Here is an 18,950-nt window from a genome sequence, read left to right on the forward strand (position 1 = left end):
TTACGTGGCACCAACAACTCCCAATAACATATGGCCTAATAACCGAATTAATTCAGATCAAAACATATAACTTTTAAAAATTTCTTAGTTTTTTTTGGGATAAAACATTTCCCATGAGAGTTTGCTACTTTAGTTTGTTAATTGATACTAGAATATTATGTTGGCTTCTTTGAACCTTTCATTTTTGTATACACATGTAATAATAGGTTAATCTTTGAAGTTAACTAGTATTAAGCACTATGCGTTGCGAAGGGGGCGTAAAATCATGACAAATAGCACCAAGGCCACAACACCGTTAGCGACCATCAACACTATAGTTGCGACGTGTTAATGCGGAAAAATTAGACCGAAACATAAAACATAGAAAATAATAACTAAGTCGATTTAGGACCTGTGCGTCAAGATGAACCTATCAAACGGGAAAAAAATAGATGACTATAAAAACGTTGAACCACACACGCACGTTACGTAATGCTAACTCGCAAAATTTAGAACGAAACGTAAAACAAAACGTAAAAATGTTGAACCACACATGAACGTTGCGTCGTGTTAACTCGCAAAATTTAGAACAAAACGTAAAACGAATTTTTGTGAAATATGAAAAGTATAGGATACCGAAGTTGAAAGTAAAAAAATTCTTAGGTTAAATTGACAAAGATAAAAAGCTTTGAGGTTAAAAGTAAAAAACTAAAATAATTTTAGATTAAAAGTATAATTATATCAATTTTATTTTAAAATATCCCTATGTATAGAGTAGTGGATTATTCTATGCATCAACATGTTGATAATTTATAATGGATAAATAAATTAGCCGAGTTAGTTCATTTAGGACGAAACTAACGGTAACAGTTACTAACGGGACAACGTGTTTGGGGTAACAAATGTGATTTTTTTCAAAGTGAAGGGGCAATTAATCAATCAATTAATTAATTCATTAAATAATTAATGTAAGTTTAGTGGAAGAGACGAAGAACTTCATGTTGGCTGGAGCACCGTCATCAGATTTGACCCACCGATCGAATATCAACAATTTTTATGTCAAATTGTTTTCTTATTCGTTTACTGATTAACTCAATATATTATTGTTATTTTATTAGCTAATTCCTTTGATACAAAACATTCACTAATAAAATATACAGGAATAATCAAAATCAAGAATAATCATGTTTTTCTTATGAAAGTAAAGACAAAAAAGGAAGATGTGAAGAATATATAGAATGAAATTGTTGTTATTAAGGTGTTATAATATAATCACTTTTTATATCTATAATCTAATATAGTGAAGAACTTGTATATAAATAGAAGATTAATTTCACAATAAGAAGATATATATTCAAAATAATAATTTCACAATACTTAAATATTTCTAGGTAATAGTACCACCAACGACAATACTTCTATATTAGATGACTCGTTAAAAACTCACCATTACCAAACTCGACTATATCAAAAGCTTAGGGTATCTTAAGTGTAAAATATCAGTTTTATATATAACTAGTAAAATTGCGGCGGAAATTCAGTCGACATTGATCTTTAAAAAGAAAAAATGTAACACCCCGTGTTTTCCAAAAGTCAAAGTCAAGTGTTGACTGTTATTGGAATTAAAGATTAATAAAGATTAATTTCATTTTAGTTTCATTTTGATTTTCGTATTATTTGGAGTAAGTGTTGTATAATCAAACTAATCGACCGATAATCGAACTGTGAATCAACGACCGACTGTGAATGATAGGAAGTAACAATGCAATAAAGCTAGTCAATCAATAATCAAGTTAATCAAATCAATCATCAAACTCAAGTGTGGGGATTTTAATACTTTTTATACGTGTGTGTGTGCCTTATGTGTTACTTGTGCATGTTTACTTTTATGTTAAAGTGTGTGGTGAATCAATCAAATCAATCAAGACTCAAAGGTGAATCAAACTCAATGGAAATCGAATCCAAATCGTGGTGTAAGGATGCTTGTATGTTAGATATAGTAGTTGGGACTAAAAGTAATTTGATTAGGAATTCTATCATTCTCAAATCATCGTTCATCGAAGTCGAAATATCAAAAATCGTCGCGAAACACTCTAAACCAGGCTAGCCGATCGAACAGGGCAACCTGATCGAACAGGCTAGCCGATCGAACAGGGCAACCTGATCGAACAGGCTAGCCGATCGAACAGGCTGTTCGATCGGACAGCTGCTCGATCAGGGATGCTGTTCGATCAGCTGACCCTTTCCTCTTTTGGAAGCCTATAAATAGGGCTGTCCTTGTCAAACTTTCCACTTTTGGAAAAGCTCTGACCGACCAGCCTCTTCTTCTCACTAAATCTCAGATTTCTCTCAAACCGGTAAGTATTTCGTTCTAATCCTTGTACGTTTTTGTTCATTAATCGATTCTACATCTTTCTATCTTTCAAAACTTGGATTTCAACCATGAAATCACCAAGATCTAGGTGTTCTTGAGTGATGTCATCATGGTGTTCTTGGTGTTCATCAAGAACTTCATGTTCTTGACTTCATTCAACCATGAATAAGCTAGATCTAACCGATTTCCACATCAATAACTTAAAATCTACCAAAGATCTTAACATTTCACGGTGGAAAAGGATTGGAAGATGGGTTTTCATCTATCTTTCAACTCTTTTACACTCAAAAAGGTGAAAACGAGACTTGAACCGATTTACAAATCAATCTAAACAAACACATGGTTCAAGATTCGGGTTCTACCGGGAGATATACCGATTTCGGGATAAACGTTAAACTTAAGTTCCAAACCGCCTCTGGCCGAGCTTGGGTGATTCCTGCTCGAGTCAGTAGACTAAGTAGGGACTTCAGCTTTGTGGTTCAACTCGTAGTCAAAACATCTCTAAAACATCAACAATTAACGGGAATAACCAAGTGTTAAGTGATAGGTTAACCGAATCGAGAAGCTGGCCGAACGGCTAGGCTGTTCGATCGAACAGCCCAACCGAACGACTATGCCAGCCGATCGACTAGGCTAACCGATCGGCTAGCACTTAGACCCACCAACTCACAAAGTGTAGTATTGACGAAGTACTGTTCGATCGATCAAGCCACCCGATTGTAATCATTACTGCTCGAATCATGAGATACTATACTTCAAAACACTTAGACTTTTCGAAACATTGGAATGTCACCCGATCGAGCATGCCAACCGATCGAGTGACATATTTGAAAACAATGCAATGCTAACCGATCGGTTGGGCTAACCGATCGAACAGCTGTTCGATCGACCAACTTGAAAGGTAGTACAAACCATCATACACAAACACATCCTTCACATCAAAGGAAGAAACAATCCACTTGAAGGAACCAGCCGATCGAGCCAGCCGGCCGATCGAATGGATGTTCGAACGGACTTTCAAACCAATCGAACAGCCCACTCGATCGAACTGCTGTCCGATCGAATGGCCTACTCGATCCAAGTACATTGTTCCCTTTTCCGCGTTACTCATCGTTGTGTTATCGAACTATTCAGGCTAACCTATTCTCAGTGCTCCCTTCAATCCACGATCACCCACTGTGAGTATACTCGATCCCTTTTTACTTTCAGCACTTTTGGGTGTTACATACGTAATCTATCAAATTCACAAACAACACAAACTATTTGAACGCTAACCTACTTGCATGTATTACTTGTCTAAATGATTGCTGTTTATTATGTTTACACGTGGAGTGCTATCTGCCTGCTTTAGCAACGTAGTACTATAGTTTGGACTCAGCACCCGTTCACACGGGGGTTGCTAAGGACAATTACCTGCATGGATTACAGTGGTAATCATGTATTGCGAACTGTCTCGGACAGTCAACTCGAAGTCGTTGGTATCGATGGTCCCATGTTGATAATTTACATGCATCGTTTGCCCTTGTGTACGTGCTTGGTTATGCGTAAACATTTCGAACTTTATATGCTATATCAAACTTGTGTACTCACCTTTACATTATATGTATTGACTTTTATTTTAACGTATGTGACAGGTGTTTAAGCTACTAGCGTGCTAGGGAAGCGAGGCAATAATAAGCTTCTAGGAGCCAGTGACCTTAGGACAGTGTCCATATACCTGCTCCAGGGCCATAATTATCTGTAGATCTTGTACTGGCACCTGTAGTCAGTAAAGATCTATAGTTAGCCGTCTAGAAGTCTTAAAACAATATTTACATTCGGTCTGTAATAATTAAGAATTTGAGTTGTCGAAACAGTTCCCATATTGTTTAGTTGATTTCTATGATAACTTGTTATTATTTGGGACACGGTATGGGACGTGTTATATAACTGAATTGTATGATAGTTGTTGTGGGAACTTCTGAACAATCTGTTTCGCTCAGTGCCGCGCCCCGATGATTCCGCCATCGGTTGGGGTGTGACAGATTGGTATCAGAGCCATAACTATAGGGAATTAGGTTAGACACGATCTAGTCCGGATCGCTGTCTTAGAGACCTAGACTATAGTTAGGAACCAAGAGACCAAGTTTATGTGTTTATTTTATGTTGTTTCCTTCTATTCTATCATTACATCCGAACTCCGAGCCAAATTTTGTAATTTGGACGGGATTAGGAGTGAAACCCGCAAATTCCTGCCTAAATTACAAATTCTTGCCAATTACTTTGTGCAAATTTCTATCAACAAACGGGGGAGAATTATACCAAATTAGGGCTGAAACCCGTAATTTGATGAAAACTTTCCTCTAGATTTTCTTAAAACAAGGAAGAAATTGCTAAGCTAGGGGTGAAACCCTAACCTTGGCAGTTATTCCGACCTTATTTTATCTCGCCAAGGCAATTGACGGACTCCAACGACCTGAACTCACGAGTATGGCCTAGAATGCGCATGCATAATGCCCAAGAATCGAGGCAGAAACATGTCCCCTAGAGTCGAAAGTGACGACAAGTCAACTGCGAATAGTTAAATTGCCATGGTTAGTCAAAGTCTAGTAGCCGCAGACAATCCATTTTTCCGATTTTGAGTGTTGCTTTGTTGATTTTATATGATTTACCTGTTTACGTGTTCTAAGATTCGTTGGTTACTCCATTTGTTATCAATCTGCGTGACCTTTGTTGCTATCCTATCTCGATTCAAATCCCTGTTGATGTGATCTAAACGAAACCGGTGTGCTATGCTACGCTATACGACTAAGTTAGACGATACAATGTGGTGCTATCCGATACGCAAAACGAACGGTACTCGACTTGTGGTTATAGGTTTCTGTTTTCTAACTACCTCCGTGATAAAATTGCGTACGTGTTAGGAAATTAAGTGCCCTATTTGCTTAATTGCTTATGTGCTCTAATTGCTTCTGTGCTTATGTGCCTCTATGATTATGTGCTTATGTGATTATATGTGTTACGTGACGAGAGATGCGACGTGATTCTAAGCTTTAGAGATCTAAGAACGTGTGAGACTCGAATTCGTTGTGTTGAGCCTGTGACGATGTCTATTGCAGACCATGTCGTCATCTGGACAACCTAGATCACACTCGCGTCTTACCCGCCAGGAGAAAAGAGATCGACGTCTGGCTGCTATCATCTCTAAGACCGTGGCGAAGGCCGTGAGTGAGGTTTATGAGAACGCCAGCAAATCATCTGAGATGTCACAAGCTGATGCTCCGAAAGAATCCAGCAAGACTGCTTTTAGCTTCAAGCAATTTAAGGCATGTGGGCCAAAAGAGTTCACCGGCGAGGATGGTCCAACGGCTATGTTTCACTGGTTTGACTCGATAGAAGTCACCTTTCGTCAAAGTGGATGCCCAGATAATCTCCGGACTCTCAATGCTACTGGCGTCTTCCAGTCCCGTGCTTTGGACTGGTGGACTGCTGAAAGAAACAAGCGCGGAGACGACGCAGCCTATGCTCTGTCATGGAAGAAGCTGAAGGAAATCATGATCGAAGAATACTGTCCCTCCCATGAGCGTCATAAGTTGGAGGATGAATTCTGGGGTATTAAACAAGACAAGGGTGACAACGCCGGTCTCACTGCTCGCTTCAAGCAGTTAAGCATCATCTGTCCAGACCAGGTCAAGACTCCCGACATGACCATCAAAAAATACATCCGCGCTCTTCCTGACTGTGTAGCGGATTTTGTCCTAGCTTCAAAGCCCGCAACGATTGAGGAGACCTACCTGCTCGCCGCTGAGATTAATGACAAGCGGGTGAAGGCTGGTTTCTGGGATAAGCAAGTCAAGCCCCTGCATCAAGTCACCGCCGCATCAACCGACAACACCACCACTCAAGCCTCCAAGTCTTCGAGAAGAAGAAAGAAGAACAAAAGTTGCGCTGCCGCAACCACTGCTGCTCCACTACAGTCTGTACCAGCCCAGCAGCAACAGCCACAGCGTTCAGCGCCAGTGATCAATGCGCCGCCAGCGAAGCGTGCGTACACCGGCCCCCACCCACTCTGTGCTACATGTTCTTATCATCATCCGGTGGGTGTGGCCTGCCGTTTCTGTGTCCACTGCAATGTTTACGGGCATTTCACTGCAAATTGCCGCTATGGTCCCCGTCAAACGCAAGCTCAAGCCGCTGTTAACCAAGCCCTGCTACCTGCTCCTCAAGCTCCTCAAGCCGCTCAGGCCCCAACAACCAATGTTCGGACCTGCTTTGCATGTGGTGACCCTAACCACTTTGCAAACCGGTGCCCGAACAGGGTAGTCAAGCAAGAAGCTCAACAACAGCAGCCTCAACAGCAAGCAGCTCACGCCAGAACCTTCAACATCAATGCACGCCAGGCTCAAGCTGATAACAATGTGGTCAATGGTACGTTCCTTGTGAATGGTATATATGCATCATGTTTGTTTGATACTGGAGCCGATAACTGCTTTGTGTCATTTGAATTTGAGAAGCTTCTTAGACGTAAGCGCTCTTATCTTTCGACACCCTTCGAAGTAGAAATCGCTACCGGAAGAACCATTGCTGTCAATTCTGTGCTCCGTGATTGTACTCTCGAGCTCAACAATCATATATTCCCGATTAATCTCATTCCCATGCAACTCGGAAGTTTCGATGTCATAGTAGGCATGGACTTTCTTCGTGAAAACCGTGCTGAAGTTGTGTGTTCCGATAAGATGATTCGTTTTGTGCTAGCTAGTGGTGATACTCTATGTGTTTATGGTGAAACTACTGCAAAAGATCTCAAGCTCATGTCCTGTCTTCAAGCTCGCAAATATCTCCGCAAGGAATATCGAGCCTTCTTGGCCAACATTGTTGTAGCAGAGACGGACAAGAAAAAGAAAGTTGAAGTCAAGGATGTTCCTGTTGTCCGAGAATTTCCTCAGGTGTTCCCTGATGATCTTCCTGGATTACCTCCTAGTCGTGATATCGACTTTCGAATCGACCTTATTCCAGGAGCCAACCCAGTGGCCAAAGCTCCGTATAGACTCGCTCCATCTGAGATGCGAGAACTCTCAAACCAACTCCAAGAGTTACTTGAAAAAGGCTTCATTCGCCCGAGCACTTCTCCTTGGGGCGCACCAGTCCTTTTCGTCAAAAAGAAGGACGGGTCGTTCCGAATGTGCATCGATTACCGGGAATTGAACAAGCTGACCATCAAGAACCGATACCCCTTACCAAGAATCGATGATCTGTTTGACCAGCTACAAGGTGCTCAGTGTTTCTCCAAGATTGATCTACGTTCAGGCTACCATCAGTTGCGGATTCAAGAGGAAGACATACCCAAAACCGCTTTTCGAACCCGATACGGCCACTACGAGTTTGTTGTCATGCCTTTTGGGTTGACCAACGCACCCGCGGTCTTCATGGATCTGATGAATCGCGTGTGTAAACCGTTCTTAGACCGTTTCGTCATTGTATTTATCGACGATGTCCTGATCTATTCCAGATCGAGGGCCGAGCATGCGCAGCATTTGCGATTGGTTCTCGAGTTGCTTCAGGGAAACCAACTCTACGCCAAATTCTCCAAGTGTGAGTTCTGGTTGGAGGAGGTTCAATTTCTGGGTCACATTGTGAATAGTCGGGGTATACACGTTGATCCTGCAAAGATTGAGGCAGTCAAGGGATGGGTTACGCCAAAGAATCCGTCAGAAGTTCGCTCTTTTCTCGGATTAGCCGGTTACTACCGGCGATTCATCGAAGGATTCTCAAAGATTGCTGTACCGCTTACCTCCCTTACTCATAAAGACAAGCCTTTTGTGTGGGGAACCGCGCAGGAGACTGCTTTCCAAACCCTCAAACACATGCTGTGCCATGCACCAGTTCTTACACTGCCGGACGGAAGCGATGACTTCGTTGTCTATTGTGATGCTTCAAACCTTGGACTTGGCTGTGTTCTCATGCAACGAGACAAGGTTATAGCTTACGCATCTCGACAGCTCAAAATCCACGAGAAGAACTATACAACCCATGACCTCGAGCTAGGCGCAGTTGTCTTTGCCTTAAAGATTTGGCGACACTACCTGTATGGTACAAAGTGTACGATCTTCACCGATCACAAGAGCTTACAACATATCTTTAACCAGAGAGAACTCAATATGCGTCAACGCCGATGGGTAGAACTTCTCAACGATTACGACTGTGAGATCCGTTATCACCCAGGCAAGGCGAATGTAGTTGCAGACGCCCTCAGCAGAAAGAATTATGTGATAGGTGTTCGAAACATCCAGGCTCAGTATAACCTCGAAGCTCTCATCCGCGAAGCACAACACGCTTGCTTTAACGAGCGTACGTTGAAGAAAGAACGAATCTATCACGATGGAACTCAGCTCATGAGCAAAGCCAACGGGATATTCTATTATCTGGACCGAATCTGGGTTCCGAGGAGGACAGATTTGCGAAAGATCATCATGAACGAAGCCCACAAATCCCGATATTCCATTCATCCCGGTGCGGACAAAATGTACCAGGACCTTCGCTACCAGTACTGGTGGCCTGGGATGAAAAGGGATATTGCTCTATATGTTGGTAGCTGTTTAACTTGTGCAAGAGTCAAGGCTGAACACCAAAGACCTTCAGGCTTACTCGAACAACCGCCGATACCCGTATGGAAGTGGGAAAGCATAGCTATGGATTTCATAACTAAGCTTCCGACCACGCCATCAGGTCACGACAGTATTTGGGTTATAGTCGACCGTCTAACCAAATCAGCCCACTTTCTGCCAATACGAGAAGACTATAAGGTGGCCAAGCTAGCCCAAATCTACACCGACGAGATCATTAAGAATCATGGTACGCCTCGAGACATCATTTCTGATCGCGATGCTCGGTTTACATCGAGACTGTGGGAAACTTTTCAAGCAGCTCTTGGTACGACGCTGAATTTGAGTACCGCATTCCACCCGCAAACCGACGGGCAGACGGAAAGAACGATTCGTACTATTGAAGACATGCTCCGTGCGTGTGTTATTGATTTTGGTGGTAGTTGGAGCAAACACCTACCGTTAGTCGAATTTTCGTATAATAATAGCTATCACTCCAGCATCGAAATGGCACCTTTCGAAGCCTTGTATGGTAGGAGATGTCGCTCGCCTATTGTATGGCACGAGGTCGGTCATTCACAATTGACTGGGCCCGAGATTCTGCAAGAAACGACTGACAAGATCCACCAGATAAGGGAAAATTTGGTAAAGGCCCGGGACAGACAAAAGATGTACGCCGATAAACGACGCAGGCCCCGCGAATTTGCAGTTGGCGACTACGTGCTCCTAAAGGTATCACCTTGGAAGGGAGTAGTCCGATTCGGCAAAAGAGGGAAACTTGCGCCTCGATTTGTTGGACCTTTTAAGATTCTGGAAAGGATCGGTAAAGTTGCCTACAAACTCGAATTACCGGAGGAACTCAGCAATGTCCACCCGACTTTCCATATTTCAAACCTTCGAAAATGCGTAGCCGACCACGACGCAATAATACCACTCGACGATCTTCAGGTCAATGAGACGCTACACTTCGTGGAAAAGCCTGTCGAAATCATGGACCGACAGACCAAGCAACTCAGACGCTCTCGCATTCCTATTGTAAAGGTACGATGGGAAGGCAAACGAGGCGCGGAGTTCACTTGGGAACTCGAAAGTGACATGAAGGCCAAGTACCCGCAGTTATTCAGATAGATCTGAAGCATCAATTGGTAAAATCACACGGCGATGTACGGTTCTCGGCCTAATTTCGGGACGAAATTCCCTAAAGGAGGGGAGACTGTAACACCCCGTGTTTTCCAAAAGTCAAAGTCAAGTGTTGACTGTTATTGGAATTAAAGATTAATAAAGATTAATTTCATTTTAGTTTCATTTTGATTTTCGTATTATTTGGAGTAAGTGTTGTATAATCAAACTAATCGACCGATAATCGAACTGTGAATCAACGACCGACTGTGAATGATAGGAAGTAACAATGCAATAAAGCTAGTCAATCAATAATCAAGTTAATCAAATCAATCATCAAACTCAAGTGTGGGGATTTTAATACTTTTTATACGTGTGTGTGTGCCTTATGTGTTACTTGTGCATGTTTACTTTTATGTTAAAGTGTGTGGTGAATCAATCAAATCAATCAAGACTCAAAGGTGAATCAAACTCAATGGAAATCGAATCCAAATCGTGGTGTAAGGATGCTTGTATGTTAGATATAGTAGTTGGGACTAAAAGTAATTTGATTAGGAATTCTATCATTCTCAAATCATCGTTCATCGAAGTCGAAATATCAAAAATCGTCGCGAAACACTCTAAACCAGGCTAGCCGATCGAACAGGGCAACCTGATCGAACAGGCTAGCCGATCGAACAGGGCAACCTGATCGAACAGGCTAGCCGATCGAACAGGCTGTTCGATCGGACAGCTGCTCGATCAGGGATGCTGTTCGATCAGCTGACCCTTTCCTCTTTTGGAAGCCTATAAATAGGGCTGTCCTTGTCAAACTTTCCACTTTTGGAAAAGCTCTGACCGACCAGCCTCTTCTTCTCACTAAATCTCAGATTTCTCTCAAACCGATAAGTATTTCGTTCTAATCCTTGTACGTTTTTGTTCATTAATCGATTCTACATCTTTCTATCTTTCAAAACTTGGATTTCAACCATGAAATCACCAAGATCTAGGTGTTCTTGAGTGATGTCATCATGGTGTTCTTGGTGTTCATCAAGAACTTCATGTTCTTGACTTCATTCAACCATGAATAAGCTAGATCTAACCGATTTCCACATCAATAACTTAAAATCTACCAAAGATCTTAACATTTCACGGTGGAAAAGGATTGGAAGATGGGTTTTCATCTATCTTTCAACTCTTTTACACTCAAAAAGGTGAAAACGAGACTTGAACCGATTTACAAATCAATCTAAACAAACACATGGTTCAAGATTCGGGTTCTACCGGGAGATATACCGATTTCGGGATAAACGTTAAACTTAAGTTCCAAACCGCCTCTGGCCGAGCTTGGGTGATTCCTGCTCGAGTCAGTAGACTAAGTAGGGACTTCAGCTTTGTGGTTCAACTCGTAGTCAAAACATCTCTAAAACATCAACAATTAACGGGAATAACCAAGTGTTAAGTGATAGGTTAACCGAATCGAGAAGCTGGCCGAACGGCTAGGCTGTTCGATCGAACAGCCCAACCGAACGACTATGCCAGCCGATCGACTAGGCTAACCGATCGGCTAGCACTTAGACCCACCAACTCACAAAGTGTAGTATTGACGAAGTACTGTTCGATCGATCAAGCCACCCGATTGTAATCATTACTGCTCGAATCATGAGATACTATACTTCAAAACACTTAGACTTTTCGAAACATTGGAATGTCACCCGATCGAGCATGCCAACCGATCGAGTGACATATTTGAAAACAATGCAATGCTAACCGATCGGTTGGGCTAACCGATCGAACAGCTGTTCGATCGACCAACTTGAAAGGTAGTACAAACCATCATACACAAACACATCCTTCACATCAAAGGAAGAAACAATCCACTTGAAGGAACCAGCCGATCGAGCCAGCCGGCCGATCGAATGGATGTTCGAACGGACTTTCAAACCAATCGAACAGCCCACTCGATCGAACTGCTGTCCGATCGAATGGCCTACTCGATCCAAGTACATTGTTCCCTTTTCCGCGTTACTCATCGTTGTGTTATCGAACTATTCAGGCTAACCTATTCTCAGTGCTCCCTTCAATCCACGATCACCCACTGTGAGTATACTCGATCCCTTTTTACTTTCAGCACTTTTGGGTGTTACATACGTAATCTATCAAATTCACAAACAACACAAACTATTTGAACGCTAACCTACTTGCATGTATTACTTGTCTAAATGATTGCTGTTTATTATGTTTACACGTGGAGTGCTATCTGCCTGCTTTAGCAACGTAGTACTATAGTTTGGACTCAGCACCCGTTCACACGGGGGTTGCTAAGGACAATTACCTGCATGGATTACAGTGGTAATCATGTATTGCGAACTGTCTCGGACAGTCAACTCGAAGTCGTTGGTATCGATGGTCCCATGTTGATAATTTACATGCATCGTTTGCCCTTGTGTACGTGCTTGGTTATGCGTAAACATTTCGAACTTTATATGCTATATCAAACTTGTGTACTCACCTTTACATTATATGTATTGACTTTTATTTTAACGTATGTGACAGGTGTTTAAGCTACTAGCGTGCTAGGGAAGCGAGGCAATAATAAGCTTCTAGGAGCCAGTGACCTTAGGACAGTGTCCATATACCTGCTCCAGGGCCATAATTATCTGTAGATCTTGTACTGGCACCTGTAGTCAGTAAAGATCTATAGTTAGCCGTCTAGAAGTCTTAAAACAATATTTACATTCGGTCTGTAATAATTAAGAATTTGAGTTGTCGAAACAGTTCCCATATTGTTTAGTTGATTTCTATGATAACTTGTTATTATTTGGGACACGGTATGGGACGTGTTATATAACTGAATTGTATGATAGTTGTTGTGGGAACTTCTGAACAATCTGTTTCGCTCAGTGCCGCGCCCCGATGATTCCGCCATCGGTTGGGGTGTGACAAAAAAGTCAAAATTAATCAAATTTACTTGCTCAAATGAAAAAAGGGAAAAGTTAAAAAAAAAAGTCAAATATTTTAAAAAAGGGGAAAGTGAAAGATAAAAAAAGGTAAAAAAGGAGGTCAAAGGTGGTCAAAGTTACTGTTTACAAACTTGGTAATTACATATAGTAATAAAATAATATATAGTAATAGTAATAATAATATGCTCAAAAACTTTTGTCGGCAATAAGTTTATAAATAAGCCTATCCAAAATGTCAGTTTTATATATAACACTAGTTGATGCCCTGTGTTGCGGGGTGATAGCCGAATAATTCTCAATCAATTAAAAAACACTATTATAGTTTTGTTAGGAAAAAAACTAAAACGATGATAAGACCGTAGTTCTGAGCTCAGGGCAAAACTGTAGTTTGTCAGGATTAATGAGCGAGTGTTAGGCAGCTCCTTCACATGGAAAAAATGAAATCCAGTCAACCAATTAAAAAAACACTCTTATTGTTTTTGCTAAAAAAACTAAAACGATAGCAATACTGTAATTTGAACTGAGGGCAAAGTTGTATTTGTTGAGTTGGGTAAAAATCGTAATTTGCCAAAAGTTAAAGTGATGGGAATACTATAAATTTGAATCAGAGACAAAATCGCAATATAACTTTGCACTAAGGACAAAATCGCAATTTTAAGCTGGGGACAAAACTATATTTTTAATTTGAACTGGGGCAAAATCGTAATTTTGATTGGGGGGCAAAAGCATACTTTTATTTTGAACCGGGCAAAAACATAATTTGAAACTGAAGGCGAAATCATAATTTTTGAAACGGGGTGAAAATGCAAAATCGTCATTTTTAGTTTGGGGCAAAAACAAAAATTTATTTTGAACTGTGGCTAAAATTGTAATCTGGGGAGAAAATCATAATTTGGAACGGAGGCCTAAATCGTAATTTTGAGCGAGGGACAAAAACATAATTTTAGTTTGAGGGGGGGGGGGGGCAAAAGCGTAATTTTATTTTAAATTAAGAACGAAACTGTAATTTTAAAACGAATATAAAAGAACAAAACCGGTGGTCCAATAGGGAAGTGCCACACAGCTGCGTGGCACTATTCCCGTAACTTACAAGCTGCGTGATACTATTCCCCTAACTTACTTTTGTATATGTAGGAAATGCTCAAAACCTTTTGTCGGTAATAAGTTTATAAATAAGCCTATCCAATTGTCATTTGATATGATTTAATCATGGCGGGCTTTGAGAATCCATGTAACTCGTTCGAGCTCGAAAAAAACGTGCCTTTAAACCTTAATGAAATTGGGTATTGGGCTCACTAACGATCTAAACCTAATGTCAATGGGCTAAGAACTAATATAAACCATAAAAATAGTTTTGTAAGTGAACCTATGTTGGTGTTTGTATGGGTATTATACACTATTAATTTATTTATTTTTACATATGCATATCGGATTTTTTTAGAATAATGTGTCCTTCGAAATATCGGGCCCTAACCGGTGGTCCTCCCCGCTTACCCTCAGGGCCGGCCATGGATTTAACATACATAAATTACGCTATTATATGGTAAATCATGCCATTAGATGAATTCGGATGTAACGTGATATGTATTGTCTCCTTTAATGCCGGGAAAAAAATGAGCCGACATATATTTTTGGTGGAGAGAAGAGCCTAGTGCTCAATATTGATAGTTCATGGACCATTCTAATGCTATCAATGAGCAAAAGAGATGGGAAAAAGTCATGTAAAATGTATACAAAGTACATGACAAATGTTTGTACTTGCATCATGTGACATGTGAGGCATATAGTTCTCAAGGTAAGCAAAAAATAGCCAGAAAGTCAGTCAAGAATAAAAAATTGAGCGCAATTATGTAAGAACGTATAAAAAGTTTCCTAGAGTCACAATTACGAAGAAACATTACAACTTAGAAGTAGTGTCTTACCTTGTGATTAGAATTGTTTGCAAGAGAAGAAGGGGTACCCAAATAAGGTCACTTTTATCCACTGATTTTAGGCTTCTTCCAGATTGTGAAGTGAATACAGATAACTTTATGATTCAAACAGGGATCGAGCCTAATTTTATAATTCTCTGATATTTTTTTAATTCCATGGGGCCGGCCTATATATACGTGACTTAAAAAATGATAGTTAACTTCCTTTAGTTGGGGGTCACTAAATGTTGCCCTTGGCCGGCATACCTTTTCAATCACTAGTTCCATATTATAAAAGTGGGCCTTTTGCTTTGTGGAGGCCGATCAATATGGTCTTTCTTAATAAATAACTAGAGAGTAATCCAAAAGAAATTTTATTAGTGAAATAAAAATTCTGTAATTAAGAGGAAAATCATATCTCTAGGCCATCACTTATGATAAGACATTTTGCTTATGGAGAGCCAAATCTTCCAAATCTTGGAGAGAAGTATATGACTATTGTTGATTTTCGTGAACTTCACGGAAGAGACAATATTGACGAAAACACAACACTAATGATTTGGTTAAACGTAAAAGAATGAAATTGAGAGCCGTAATGCATTTAATTACCTACATTGACTATCAAAGTTGACTTATAAGGTTGTGTGTAGGGCTGTAAATGAACCAAACGTTCGGCGAACAGTTAGTGAACCGTTCGGCGGGAAGTTCGTTTGTGTTCGTTCGTTTATTAAACAAACGAAGACGAACAAGAAATTTCGTTCGTTTAGTTAAATGAACAAACATGAACATAGGACGTGTTCGTTCGTATCTGTTCGTGAACGTTCGGTAACATGTTCGTTTGTGTTCGATAGTTCATTAGTGTTTTTAGTTTTTATATTTATTTTAATACTTCAAAATTCCGACAAATTAAATATCTAATAAGTGTTAGTGTATTATATATTCTGTTCATGAACGATTGTTTGTGTTCGTTTGTTTTCATTTGTGTTCATAAACATTAGTTTGTGCTCATTTGTGGTCATCAACGTTCGTTGCCTAAAATTAACAAACAAACACAAACGAACACGAACAAGTTCATTTCCTTAACAAACGAACACGAACATAAAATCTCGTTCGATAAGTGTTCATAAACGGTTCGCGAACACATATATTTCTTAACAAACGAACACGAACAAGTCTTGTTCGTGTTTGTTCGGTTCGTTTACAGCCCTAGCCGTGTGTAGTCATAAACCCCCTTTGGGGGCGTTATGCGACAAGTGGTGTGCCACGTCATACATGGCTTTATGGGGTGTTATATCACCAGAGAGCATAGTCATAAAGCCCATACCCATCATTACCCATGTAATAAATGAGATTTTTAAAGATATATTTTTATTATTTGGTATATAAAATTACGTTTATTCAACCCGTGTAATAAACGAGATTTCAAAAATATTTTTTTTTTACTATTTGATATATAAAATTACATTTATTCGACCCGTGTATTACACGGGGTTCAAATCTAGTTATATATATAGTAATTTACTTTGCTAATTAAAGTTTAGGGTTGCAAACTAAATTAATAATAATGATAATGATAATGATAATGATAATGATAATAATAATAATATAACATTGTCTTAACTTATATTTTATATTTTCTATGTGATTATCTAGGTTTCTTAAATTTACTTGGTAATCTAATGGTTCTTCTGGATAATATTCTTTAGGAAGTTGTAGTTTTGGTAGGTTTTTACAATATTCCTTAATCTTTTTAACTTGGTTTTCTAGATTTTTATCAAAAGTAAATATTTTATCTTTTTTTAAGTAGATTTTGAAAGGATTTTCTTAATTCTGCAAGATTTTTTATAAAATCTGAAGCATAATAATAATAATAATAATAACAATAACAATAACAATAACAATAACAACAGTTAAATAAGCTTAAAAAAGTATAGCGTAAATAAGCTTAAAAAGTATAGCATATAAGGGTTATATTATATTTTCAATAATGCTTTAAGGAAGAAAAGTAAGGCAGTGTTTGGTATGCAGGAATGAGAGGTGGAATGGAATGAGTGATTACGAGGGAATGAAGAAAAGAGTGTTTGGTTGGTTAATAGAATGGAATCACCCATTCCAAAAGGCATTCCATTCTCTCAAAATCATTCCTTCCACACCCCATGTTTTTTCCATTCCATCCCCCCTTGCACCATTCAACAACACCACAACCCACGACCTTCGCCACAACCCACCACCACCACCCACCACCGACGCCATCGCCGCCACCCGCCACCACCTCACCCCGACAGCCACCGCCACCGCCGCCACCACCACCACTCACTCGCCACCGTTATCACCCACGACTGCGACCAACAGCCAACGCCACTCTCCGCCGCCGCCCACCACCATCGTCGACGCCGCCGCCACCACGAACCGCCACCGCCGCCACAAACCGCCACCTTTGTTGCCACCCACCACCAACGACCACCTTGTCTCCACCACCACCCATCGCCGCCGCCGACACCCACCACCGCCACCTATAACCACCCACAATCACTACTACCGACCACCACCACCACCACTCACCGCTAATTTTATTACTCCATTTTTCTTGGCTACCGAACAATACACAATAATAATTCATTTCATTCACATTCACATGGTAACCAAACAAGACATGGAATGGTAATGATCCATTGCATTCCCTCATCCATTCCATTACCTTATCCATTCCATTCATTCGTCAATTCCATTACCTCATACCAAACAGACCCTAAATATTATTGACACTCCATCGAAGAAAATGAAAAGCTATTAAAGTCTAAGGGAGAGAAAATAAAAATGAGAAAAGGGAAGAAAATAAAATGAGAAGATGTCGTACAAATGAATTAGCCTAGTATACGACTTAAAGGTGTTGGAAATCAGGCCCTTTGATCAAACATAAAAGCACAAGATTAAATGAACTGTTCGACTCTTTTATTAATTTATTAATGAGAGCACACACTAATTACAATAATTACAATGACCCTAACCATCTATTTATACTAAACTTATTTTAGTCTTAACCCGACTCAAACTCTATTAATAAAATAAACAAACTAGATAAACCTATCTAATAAACCTTGATGCCCAAGAAAACATCCCTAGACTAGAATTAGGAAACCTAAATAAAATAAACTAAAACACTTAGCACCTTCCAACTTTTGAGTTATGACAAGATTAGTCCCAACAATCACCCCCCTAATCTTGTCAATAACTTTCTTCACATTAGAGCTGGTCCATTATCCGGAGACTCGTTAAACCGCGACCCGATAACGCACCGACCCGTGACCCGTAACAAACCCGAATAATCCAACAATCACCCCCTTAATCGGTGTTTGTTTACATCTTCACCGCAGCACCGAATCACTTCGGTTTCAAACCATCACGACTTTTTACCGGACACCCCGACCACCACCGGTCACGCCCAAAGTCAACTCGGTTCAACCCGAATCAAACCGACCACGCTTGTAACATGTCACATGGCATGGCATAACGTTGGAACACCGTTCACTCACATCTTGACTTATCACGGATCAACGACCTACCCCAGCCACATCCAACGCCATCCGATTGAACTCCAACGCCATAATGTCACCCCGTGTTATTTTTTTCTCTAACCATACCTTTTTCCGATCAACCTTAGTCAAGAGGCCTCTCCACCGACCAAGAAAACAAAGCCACCTAACGTTTTCTTTCAACTGCTAAACGAACCGAATCCAAAGCCACCTGCTTTGACGGATCCCTTACGCCCGTTTATCACGCAACACGCCAGTCTCCTCTTATCACGAAACAAGCCAATCAAGGTACCCGTTCTCACCATCTACTGTTATCACCGCTAACAGCTACGAATAGGATGATCAAGATTAAAACTTCTGATGTTGAATCGTATTCGCCAAATAGAACACCTACTATTGCAACCCTTCACATGCACATCATGCATGCAAAACCCATGTATTAGAATTATTCCTTGCGATTTTCAATCTGCTCCCACTTTTTCTTGAAAAGTAACTCCAATAAATATTCGTTT

Source organism: Helianthus annuus, chromosome 5 (genome assembly GCF_002127325.2).
Source record: "Helianthus annuus cultivar XRQ/B chromosome 5, HanXRQr2.0-SUNRISE, whole genome shotgun sequence".
NCBI lineage: Eukaryota > Viridiplantae > Streptophyta > Magnoliopsida > Asterales > Asteraceae > Helianthus > Helianthus annuus.